A 12,694-nucleotide genomic window follows, 5' to 3' on the forward strand; every position below is an offset into this window, starting at 1 on the left:
TTATCAATGTGCTGTTCATGTGTGTGTGCGTGTGTGTGTGTGCCATTAAGGCAATTGCTGTGGCCAAAATTGACCTTGTTACGAAAAGTCGTCTTGGCCATATTTCCAGAGCTTGCCGTTCGCCTTCCAATTGGCAATTTCTTTGGGGCGTTCTCCGCTTTCATTTATCATCATATTTCTTGCATTTACCGCACATTTCACCAACTGCTGACCGTTTTTGCTTCTCCTTCTTTTTTTTTTTTTTTTTTGGTGTCACTTACGTGCTGTACTTATTGTTGTTGTTGCTGCTGCTGCTGCTGTTGGCCCAGTTTTGGCAACTGCCAGAAACCATTTCTCATTTCTCATTTCTCTCTGGCGCGCAAATTCAAACAAATGCATTTTACAGCTCTCTCGGCCAACTTTGGCTGTAACCAAACTGCAACACTGTGTGTGTGTGTGTGCGTGTATCATATCTGTGGCCAAAGAAAGCCGTTGCCCGTTTGCCATTCGCTCTTGGCACTTGGCTTTCACTTGAAATCACGTTTGAACGCCAAGCTGCCTGCCTCTATCTACCCTCTCTCTCTCTCTCCCCCTCTCTCTGTGTGTGTGTGCGTGCTGAAAATGCTTTTCCAAACAATACACCTTACCCCTTACTGCCCTGCCAACCATGCCACGCCCCTTCTGTTGGCTTCTACGCCTCATATTCGGTTAGGTATGAACTTTATTGCACCACATGCCATTACACAGATGCTGTAAATATTTTTTCGTAGCGGTCATAAGTACGCAGAGTATCTGAGAGATACATACTCATACCATAACAGACACTTACACACATACATACACACATAAATGCTTTTATTTTATTATTCCTTCTGCTCATCATAAATTCCATTTGAAGTTTTTTGCTTTCGTTTTGTTTTTGTCCGCCCAACATTTTTCATCAACAAAAATTAAAAACTTTTCCTTTGCCTTATGAATTTTTATCATATGCATTGCCACGCCCATGACCTGTTACGTTGTTTTGCCTGATTTTTTATTTCATATTTGATTTGAAATTCATTTTCATTTAAAATAAAACTTGCTTAATTTCGCTTCATTAAACAAAGAAAGTCCATGCGCAAGATAGAGACAGAGAGCCAGTGGGATGGACTGAGAGAGAGGGAGTAAGCAAGAAGTACCATAAATATGTATTATTTATTATTATTTTCAATTCAAATCCAATCAATTCGATTCACTCATTTGCATAACAACTTCACACACATGTTCCAACTGCAGTTCACGATCTTAACTTTATTTATTCAAATCATACGGTTATTGCGCGTTCGAGCAGCTCTGACGGGGGAATGCAGTACAATACAGGTTAAGTGATTTCTAATACTAGAAACTGTCTATAAGGAAACAGATCTGTTCGACTATAATATTATACGGTTTGAGTCGAAGGAAGAAGCTTGAGAGAGCTGATTTATTAACGTAATTAAATGAATTATTCATAAGGTAAAATATATAATATATATCATATTAATATTTATACAGATATCTATCGAGTATAATATATATTTTGAAGAACAGTGGAATAAGTACTGGTTATACAAGCCATAAAGGTATTTAAACTCTATTTAAAAAAAATTATATTTTTTATTTTATATGCATAGCTAAAAAATAATTAAAATATTTGTATAATTTAACAAATTTTTCCACATATACAATTCGTGTGCAAAAACCTTAACGCAACAAACAAACAAAAGTTTAAAGTGAATAAATAATAATCTGAAAACTAATTATAAATAAAATGTTCGAGACGCTTCGAGAAACAGCCACATAAATTTGCTAGTTTTAACTATGATTAATATTCATTTATGCCGTTGCATAAACTTTGTAAACTGCGATTCGACAATATAAACAATAAAAAGCAAAGCAAAACAACAAAATTCCATCACCTACAGACGATATTTCGAGAACTGAATCTTCACACAACAGAATTATTGTAAAGCCAATCCAATAAGATAGAATAAAATGTAAAAAAAAAAAATTGTAAAAAATAGAAAACAAATGTCATTAATTAGAAATTTAAATTCAATAAGCGCCAAAGCCACGAATAATAATTTAGAAGCCAACACACAGTTAAATGGATGAAAGCTCATAAATAATGCCGCACAATAAATAATAATTAAATGCAAACATATGCCCATTCCACTTACATATATACAAGCATACATACATATGCATATATGTATGTGTGCATGTTTTGCATAGATTACGGCGTAGGTAGGAACTGAGACAGTGGCGAACATCAAGTGTAAATGGTAGAATGTGAAAAAAAAAGCTGCCAGCTAAAAGCAAATAACAAAATGGGCAACAGTTGCTAAAAATGAAACGAATGCAATAAGAAAGAACAACAACAAGAGCAGCAGACCAAGAACACCAATGACAACTACAACGACCAACTGTAAATACATAGCTCGTGTTGCCAACTTCCTCTGCCATCATACACCAAACGCAGACGGCAACGCAGCGCACATTTAACACGATTGGCAACGCTGTGCGGCTTTTTCTTTTTTTTTTTTGTTTTTTTTTTCGCTCTCTTCGCTTGCACACAAAACCCGTTTTCAAAGCTGACGCACTTCGCAGTTGTCTGTGAAGGCAAGTACAACAACAATCGCAACAACAACTGAAACAGCAGCCAGAGTGATAGCAACAACAATAAGAAGCAGGCCCATTTGACCGAAAAAACTACCAGCAGCAGCAGCAGCCACGAAATAGACAAATTTTGAGGTTAACATTTCGATCGTTTTTTTTTTTTTCGCTCTCGCTCTCTTGCAAAAACGAAAAACATAACAACTGTTTGGCTATCGCTTGCTCGCTCGCACCTATTCATTTGAAGGGCTGGTTGAATGTTGTGTGAGCGCATTCGGTTTGCCATTTTTGTTTTTTTCTCGTCTTTTCTGCACTATAAAATCGATGGTGCAATCGTATCTACTCACGCTTCTTCTTTGCGCTCTTTGCATTGCTTTGCTTTTGCTTTTGCCTTTGCTTTTGCTTTCTAACTATATTTTTAGCACTCAAATGTAAACAAAACGCGTCGCCATTTTGGATTGGGCATGTAGCACAGTGTGTACACATGGCGTATACACGCACACATACACACACTCACACATACAACTTTAACGTCTTTACCGGCTTCAGTGGCTGCTTTATGACAAAATTGACCTTAGTTTCGGTGATTAAGATGCAAAAAAAAAAACAACATCCGAAAGATATGTGCAATGCTAATGAGCGCTAATAAGATACACGCCAAAACACACATTTGCACACACACACATACACATACACATACACAGGCACAGTAAACAGAGGCTGTATCTGCTTTTTTACGTGCGGCTCACTTAGTGGAACAGCACTCGTGAGCATATTGATGATAATCTTTTTAAATATTGATCAGTTGCTTAAGATTTGCATATAGAGTTTACTTTATTGATTATTAACATGCACGAGCTGCCTGACAACTCGCAGTGGACCTAAATATAGTCTAAATGGTGGGAGCAGTTGACATATAACTGGGCTAAATAGAATCACCTTGAGACAGATGAGCGAATGTCAAACAGCAATTTCTCAGCTCCGTTATAAGGAACTTGACTATGTTACCAAATATTATTAGAATTGTACTATAAATAAATTGTAAAAATAAATTATGTGAATACTCTCTGTGTCTCCATATGATCGGGTATTAAAAATATAAATATTGGGGGTGTTTGACTAGAGGATTCCCGTGAAAAGCTAAAACTTTTTATAATTATAATATATAACAAATATTTAATTTGCATTTTCTATCATTTCATGGAATCCGTCTATGAATGTCGTTACGACCTCTATGAATGTCGTTAAGCATTTAACGGCAAACGGTAAAAATAATTGCGGTAAATTGCAGCTATTGTTCATATCGCTCATATTGTTCTAGTATTATTTGCATTATGGCAGGTCGTGTCGTCTGTTGCCTCTGATTTGTTTATTCAATTTTACAGTTGCTTTGTAATTACAAACCAAGCGCAATTTTCTCGTTTTTTCGATAATTTTTCAAATTAGAATCGAAGGGTTTTTGTGTGTTTGTTGTTTTTTCTTTATGACACATGGCATTCATCTTATATGTAGAGCTTTGAGGTGCGGCCAGATTAGATAAGCAAACAAAAAAGTATAGTTGAATTTCCTACGTCTTATGGACTTCTAATTGCCAATGTGACTATAATTATCAATTATCAATTAAAGCCACGGCCATCAATCAAGTAATTAAAATTTGTTGATATGATTGTTACGTGAAAAGGAGCAGAATGCAAAAGCTTAATGAATACATGAATAATAAAATAAAATAAAAATAATAATGATAATTATAATTATAATTTGATTATCAAATCTCTTAAATTATGTTTATTTGCAATACAAAAAGGCTGCACCAGTGTTAAAATACTTAGAATTTTGAAGTTAGATCTCAACTAATAATTGCAGTACTTCAGAACTTACCAATCAACATACACAAATAATTATCTTTAAATCTTATTGTTTACATACAAATATTTTACGAAAATCTCCACAATACAAACACTAGTTTTTAGGAAACAATAAACAAGTAAACAAATGTTCGCTTCTGCTAAAGCTATAAATTTGTTCTAATTTAATGTGCTGTTTCCGACTTATTAAAATCAAAATTTAAAAACTGGTTCAATCTAATCACCATTGCATTCCAGTTAATAAGATGCTCACATTAATCGCTTCTGAAATATTTTCGCATATAAAACACAAATATTTAAAGTATCGAAAATTTTCGCAATGAATCATCAAAAAAAACATCTCGGCCCCCACAAACGCACACAGACACTTCAGCAAACCAATTGGGGGCTTTTCAGTCAATGCGTTATTCTTATAATTGATTTTCTATATTTAAAGGAATCGAACGAACAACAATTTTAAAGAGAAATATCTTGAGGAGGTCATCTTTGTGGATGATGCGGCACACACAAAACACGGAATACGGAAATATAAAAATAAATACGTGTGCACACACTTATACGTATTTATAATACACAAATATAAATGTTAATGCATTTAGTACAAACAAAATCGCAAAATCACTAAGGGAAATGTGCAAAATGGACGATATTTAATCAGTAACCACTTTATAATTATTTTGTTTGTATTTTATATTAATACAATTTTTTGTATAATAGAGCAGCTGGCGCCAAGTAGCTATATATAGGTATTGGAGAGGGGGATTTGAACTGTTGAGGTGTCTGAGCAGGAGCGGGAACTTTTCAACTAGTCGCGCGGGTTCATGTGTAATTGCACTTTGAGTGACTTTTAAAAACATCAAGAGCGTCACATATATAATTAACAAGGCAGCTATCTATAAATATAGAGTGTTGTAGATTATCTGCGCAACAGAGATGAGCGCGTGTCGAGCACGAACGTGCATTTTACAAATTTAACTGATTTTTAATTAGATATCAAACATAAATTTATTATATGCTTATTATTTTCGTGATTTCATATTAACAATACATTTAAATTATAATACAATCTTATTTTTCCATCTATTTTATTGTTTTATAATTATTTTCGTGAGCAATAACACGAACGACATTTGACTTCGTTACACAAAGTCGTGTGAGTGTTTTCCATCTCGAAGAAAACACGAGTTACGCGCAGCTCTAGTTCACACACACTCGCATCTCCATGCATTCTGTAGACAAACTCGCACTCACACTCTCTCACACACACCTAAAGCAATTCAAATTCAATGTCAACAACTGCGCTGAACAACAGCTGGACTTCAAGCAATGCACCAAATTTGAAGCTATTAATGGATGTATGTTTGTTTGGCCGTAGCTAAAATAGAAAACGCAATTTATACAGCTGATTCAGCAGTTTTCAATTTGTTTGATTAATGCACAGATATAATTATTATAATTTTTTAATGCGAATTTTGCGCCAAATTAAGTCAGCGCGCGCTCGATTCGCGATCTGGCAACACTACCAAGAGCGTCAGAGAATTGAGCGGCGGCAAGGTAAGCGGTTGTTGTTATTGTTTTGCTAGTTGTTGTTTTATGACTTTTTTATTTTGCTACTTTAACCATAATGGAAATGTATTATTGTTTAAAACTTGTACTTCGTGTTGTTGTGCACTTTAGTTTACACTTGACTTGTTTTTGTTTGTGCACATTCTTGAAACTGAAATTGTATAATTTTTTTTTTTTTTTTTTTTTTTTTGCCAATCTGTTTATTTGGCGCGCTGCTGTTAAAATACTTAACGGGTACAAATGCAAAGTCAATTAACAGCCTTTATTTAAACACCATGACGCCAGTCGCACTCATAATTTACTTCGCTTATTATATATTTATATTTTAACTAAAAGAAAAAAGGTAAAAAATAAATAACGCAAAAACGTGCTAAATAAACTCGCGACAAAACAACACGAAGCAAGGCGCACAGCTGACGCCTGTTTGTGAGAGCGAGCCGGAGTCGCTCTCCCAGTCACGCTCACTAGTGATGAGCGAGCTGGCCAAACTACCTACGAATGAATATTATCTGAGTGAATATGTGTGTCTTATTAACCAAATTTTTGGATTATAATTATTTATTAATAATTATGATCGTATTATATGGCGGCCTGTTTAACTCCATCAAAGTAATTATGTATTATAACAACAGCTTCGAGTTTATTGTAGGTGACATTTGAGGACAAATGCAGCTATGTTAAAATATCGCTCATCTCTAGCTAGCTCTCTCACGCTCAGCAAGTGGCACCAGCTGAGACTTTGCGTTTGTCTTCGTCGGCCATTGAGACAAAATAAAACACAACAAATACAAAAAGAGAAAAACAGAAAACAAAACACAAAATCAAACAACAAAAGTTTTGCAAGCGCAACGACTGTAAAAAAACTGGCAACTGATTCGCTGATGACGACATTTACCTATTTTCTTGTTGTATTTCTTTTTAACAGGCTTCGCCTTAAAATACATATAAAATTTATAAACTTACATTTCTCCTTGTCGCTGGTGCAGCTGCTCCACTTAGCACTTCAACAAGAAAACAAAACACAAACACACAACGCAAACGAAGAGAAAGAAAAAGAGAAGGCGACGCTGGCAAAATTAACTTTTCACTCTTTCTCTTTTCGAGCTATTTTTCTTTGCTCACAGTTGGGCTGTTTGCGTTTGTTGCACTTTCACCGCAACGGGTTGCGTTTTCCACAATTTTCACGTGTTTTCTCCACTTGAGATTTGTAAGTGAGCTCTTTATGAAAATTTTACATGATTATTTGCTGGGTTAAGCAATATTTTTAAGCACACACACACGCGAGCCTACATAAAGACTACAAACACGTACAAAATCATACGCACACACACATACACAAACGAACGCACACACAGGCAAACAGCACTCAAGTACGTGCTATTGCTGCTGCTGCTGCTGCTGCTCTTGTGCTTCTTTTTGCTTCTGCTTCTTTTGCTTTTGCCTATTTACTTTGTTTTGGCACCAATTCATTCATGTATTTAAATTACGCGCCCGATTCCGTTATTTTCAAGCTTTGCTTTCTTTTAATGCGAATGCGAATGTTGCACTTTCTTGTGTGCGCAAAAAACAATGCGAAAGATTATTTATTTTATGTGTTATTTTGGAAATAAACGCTGTGGTCGTAGCCGCGACTTGCTCGCCCGCTCTTCCAATTGGAACTGAGCGCAGCCACTTGATTTGGAGTGAGCGACGGCGACGGCGCAGTATTAAATTAGCTGTGAACAGCCAGCAGTGTTGACCGCGCAATTGTTTTCACGCTAAATATAGCTATTTGCAGAGTCTATCTAACAATAGAGCGTTCGTGCAGTTAAATGTTTTCAGCAAAACGCATGCCTAATATATTACAGATGTTATAAGATATTGCAAACGTTAAGATATTGTACTGCACTTAGCACGAAAGTTGCGTTACTTCAGCTCAAAAAGTTGCGCACTTCGTATTTTAGCTTGTGAAGCGCGAGCAGCACTGAGAACGACATTGTAGGATGAGAGTGTATAAGTGCACTCTCGGGCTCTCGAAGTCGTGTAAATACTCGATTTTTTGTCCAATAAAAATCAGGCAATATTGGGCAAATGTTTTAACAGCCTTGTATGACAACTTTCAATGATTAACATTTTTTTTTTTAATGAAATAATAATACTGTATATAAAAATGCATAGTCATATGAAGCTATCGATAAACGCGACACATATGTCGTTCAACGTCAGCAACGGTTGTGCAACTGTTGGACTGACATTGGCCTTGGCTGTTGCCTACTTTTAGGCTGACCTTGCAAACGGTCCAGCCAACAAAAAACTTTAAGAGATGGCCCGAAGAGAAAGAAACGTAATTAGAAATATGAAATATTCAAGTAGTATAATATTTAAACAACTGCTTTTGATGTTGTTTAAGGCCTTACGCTTGCAGGCTCCATTTAATTAGCTTCATTAAGACTTTACGAGTTTTACAATCAAATCCATTAAAGCTCGTTAAGTTCGCTGGACTGCAAATTTTCAGATATGAGCGGAAAAGTTAATCCCTTTAGCTTTTTAACTGCTTTCAAAGCGAATTGAGAGTCCTTTACCAAAATTTCACATTTAAATAAATATTAACAAGCGTTGAATTTAATTACGACGGCAAGAAACGGCCGGCCAAAGTAAGTTCTACGTGTAAAAAAGGGTCCTTCAGAGCCGGTACCCTTTTCCAGATAAATGAGTAAACAGTGAACAGTGAAATGAAAATCACAGCAACGATATCTTCATTCGAGCAGTTGCTTCCCTGAAGTCCTTTGCAATAAATTGCTGCAATAAAATTGAAAGCAAAGACGACAAACGCGACAGCTCGCAAATGTTTCTTTTTGTTGCTGTCAAGTTTCATTTGTTGCGTTCCGCTGATTACCAAAGCCACCTACAACACCACCGCCCACCCCACCTGGCCATCAAGAAAATGCGCGTGGTCCTGCCAAGCGATAAAGTCAAGTTGGAAATAATAGCAGCAACACTTTCAACAAGAACAACAACAACAGCAGCAGTTGTAACAGCAGCAGCATCGGCAGCATCAGCAGTTGATGCTGGACCACCAGCTCCTGTTTTTGATGATGATGACAGCAGCACAACTTGCAACGATAATGATGCCTCCCATCATCTAGCCAGCACAGTGGGCTAAAGCTGATTGTGGCTTGCCATAATTTTATAAATGCAAATGGAAATTATACTTCAAATTATGATTAGGCAGCTTATGGAAATGAAGTAGTTAATATTTAGGAAAACTTAGAGAAAGTGGAAATCAGGCACCGAATAGAAATATATATTATCATCAGCAAGTCCAATACAAAACTCAAGCAGAGGTAAAACTCGTCTCCTTAGTAAAGAGAAAAGGAGAAATAATGAACTGAATTGGAGAATGAGAAAGTTGGAAGAGCCATATGAAATTTTAAAATGAAACAACCAAATTGAAAATGAAACATGTGAATGTGAAACATGATATGAGAAGCTGAAGAGAGTGGAATTTAGTTGTGGAACTTGTACATATATAAAACTTAAATGTGGAACTATATGTCTATGTCTATGGAACTTGTATGTAGAACTCCTCTATGGTCGTATACGTGGAACTTGTAGTTGGAACCTGCATATGGAACTACTATTTGGAATTTGACTAACCATGATGATGATGCGGCTTCGATAATGTTACGATTATTAACTAACAATTTTTGACTATTGAATATAGAACTTGATATACAGTCAATTAAAACATATTTGAAATATTTATTGCAATGCAATCGATATGGAGCCACTGTAGATGGTTCATTATAAAAGAAAAAGTGTTGCCGAGTTATAATGAGAGCGCAGCTTGAACAGAAATTTACGACAAGCGCCGCGTTAAGTGACAGCCGGGGACAGCAGGCGAGGCAGGTTTACGAGGTGGGCGGGCGAGCGTCGCCGTGATGCGGGTTAAGGGTTGCGGGCTGGGCACGAATCAGACGAAAGGGGTGTAAAGGGTAAAAATGGACTTGCTGCAAGCGAGTGCAAAAGTTTTTCTATTTAAGGCTCAATGACAAAACAGCAGCAAAGCGCACCGAATCGAATTTTCAGCTCATAAAATATGCACATTTTAATTTGCAGCCTTTAAAGCGAAGTCGAAGTGTGGCAAAAGAAAGAGAGAGAAAGAGAGAGAGAGAGAGAAAGGAAGGCAGAGTGGAAGTGAGGTCCTAAGTAATTGCCCAGCAATAAGAAAAAAGAATTAACAGAAGGGTAACGTAGGCAACAATACGAAATGAAAAGCCAAGCGCCGAAAGGCCACAAAAGGCCGAGTCCAGGCTGAATGCAGACAGAATGCTGGCCGCAGGACATGGCCCAGGAGAGCCGAGCAGAGCTGAGCAGAGCAGGAAGACTGCTCGACTGCAGCTGCAGGAGGGCCGAGCTAAACAACTGCCAACTGATAGATGTGACAAAGCCGCAGTCAGAGATAAGAGACTCCAGGCACCCACGCCCTGGCCAAGCGTTGACATCGCATCAACACAACTAATCTCGACCATTCTCTAAATGATGGACACAAAATCCTTGACCAGCCCACTCCAGTCCGGACTCGTCCAGGTCCTCTTTGTTGCTTCAACTCAGGGACAGTGGTCGGCTGTGCGGAGCTCGGCTGCGGATTTGCTTAGCAGATTCTTTTGCTCCGCATATATGGGGAGGCATAGAATACGGTTTTCATTTGAGCGAGAGAGATGCAGCTAGAGAGAGTGGGAAGGGGAGCGTGTGAACTCCCCTCTTATTTGCTTTTGCCGGCTTCAGAGTTCTGCTGATGGCATCTGTATTTCGATCTTAATGCCTGGGCACAGAGTAAATAAATATGAAATGCTTGGGACATTCTTAGAATTTGCTGTGCCAAATATAAATTGTTACTGGGAAAATGAAGAGGAATACATAAGTATATATATATATATACATATACATATATGTAATAGAAGCTAATGGTACTTAATTAAATTTATATGAAATAAAAATCTAAAAATTTGTATAGCTCGAGCTATACAATAAAAATAGAATAATTATTTATTGTTTTTTTTTTTTTTTTTTTAAGAAAAAAAGACCTGAAGAAATTAATAAATAATTTAAAGTTATATATATATATATATATATATATATATATATATATATATATATATATATATATATACATTTTTTTTCTTTTTTGTATAGAAATAAAATGTAATATATATACAATATATAACATACTATAAAAAGCGATGTCCAAAATTAATTAATTTTTGTTTTTTGGTAGAATCTATTAAAAAAAAATTAAAAATAAATAGACGGGAAAATCAATAAATTATTTAAAGTTATATATTTTCTTATTTTTTTTTTTTTTTTTTTTTGTATATTAATAAAACTTAATAATTTAATTTACCTTCTCTACCTTTGTTTCTTACACTGTCTCTCTCTCGCTCTCTGCCTCTTACTTTCTATCTCTATCTCTCTATCTATGTCTCTTTTTCTCTCTCACCCTCCCTCTTTATCTCTCTTTCTATATATAAATCTCCCCATCTCTCTCCCACGGTTTCTAATTAAAATATGAAAAGAAAATATTCTGCAAATTTCATTTATATTCGACTATAAAATTTAAGTTATTGAAATAAACCTTTGAAGCTATTTAATATATTGTTTTTCTATTTTAAACGCCCATTTTCCGCTTCGCTAGTTAGTAACGATAAAATTCTTAATTTATTTTTGTGATTTAAATTGTAAATTCGCGATTTGGCTATAAATCAATGGGCAATTAGATGCCTGGCGATTGAATGCAATGAATGCTTTGGCATTTAATTTGCCAACGCAATGTTTTGCGCCCCTTTTGCATGCGCAATCAACAATTTAGTGGGCATTACGCCGAATGAATTTGCAGCATGCAAGCTGCAAAGCCGAAACACATGGCGTATGAGTAATGCGTCATAATTGCAATTTACTCGCGAAAGTTGGCTTAAATCACACAGATCGATGAACGGGCATTAAACGAGTTGTAAATTACGTGTTTGCTCATATTATATTGTCGATAACCGTTGGACTTTGCGAATGTGGGCGTGGACGTCAAAGGGGCGTCACAGCTTGTTGCGAAATTAAGTTTGTTGGGAGAGGAATTTCTCCATTTACGACTTTTTAACGGTCTTTATAAATATTTAAAACACGAAAAAAAATAAACAAAAGGTCATTTAATTAGCTAATTACATTTTGTAAAGTTAATATTCATATCTAAATATATTTATTTATTTATGCATCTTCATTTCATATTTATTTACGTATTTTCAATTTTAATTATTTTATCTGCAGCGCAAAAAAAATATATATATATATATATATATAGAAGTTGTCATAAAAGTTGCCTCAAAATCAATCAAATTAATTGCAAAAGCTTGTGAAAAGTTTAAAATTTCATTCGGGACAATTAAATCCCCCAGTCATAATAATGAAAGCTGATCCACAAAATTCAATTTAATCTTAAAAAAAAAAAAAAACACAAAACTTGATATAATTGTTAATTGATAATGAGCAAAAAACGAGCTTTTCATTATTTGCAGCGTAGAGCTAACGAATTGTAATTGAAACCTCGGGCATTTGTCATTCCTTTATTGCAAAATGTAATCAACACGAAACACTTGTTAAATATTTATAAAAAAAATATA

At 35.6% G+C, this 12,694-nt stretch overlaps 1 protein-coding gene and 1 long non-coding RNA gene across 3 annotated transcripts in view; one reads left to right on the forward strand and one right to left on the reverse strand.

Moving 5' to 3' along the window:
• Window positions 1-12,694, reverse strand: part of LOC108616248 (uncharacterized) — a 91,765-nt gene that overhangs the window by 56,411 nt on the left and 22,660 nt on the right. Inside the window, exon 1 of one of the 2 annotated variants that reach the window (XM_089470694.1) lies at window positions 7,008-8,007. The exons of the other annotated variant lie outside the window; for it this stretch is intronic. The gene's annotated coding sequence lies outside the window, so the exon portion shown is untranslated. Of the gene's footprint in view, window positions 1-7,007; window positions 8,008-12,694 lie in introns of those variants that run through there. 2 annotated transcript variants of the gene reach the window in all.
• Window positions 1,265-3,223, forward strand: LOC149268474 (uncharacterized). Its single transcript, XR_016270376.1, has 2 exons — window positions 1,265-1,449; window positions 1,513-3,223. It is a non-coding gene; the product is annotated as an uncharacterized LOC149268474 (long non-coding RNA).

The sequence above is a fragment of the Drosophila arizonae genome, chromosome 5, assembly GCF_054131065.1.
Source record: "Drosophila arizonae isolate 15081-1271.41 chromosome 5, UAZ_ARI_1.0, whole genome shotgun sequence".
Classification (NCBI taxonomy): Eukaryota; Metazoa; Arthropoda; class Insecta; order Diptera; family Drosophilidae; genus Drosophila; species Drosophila arizonae.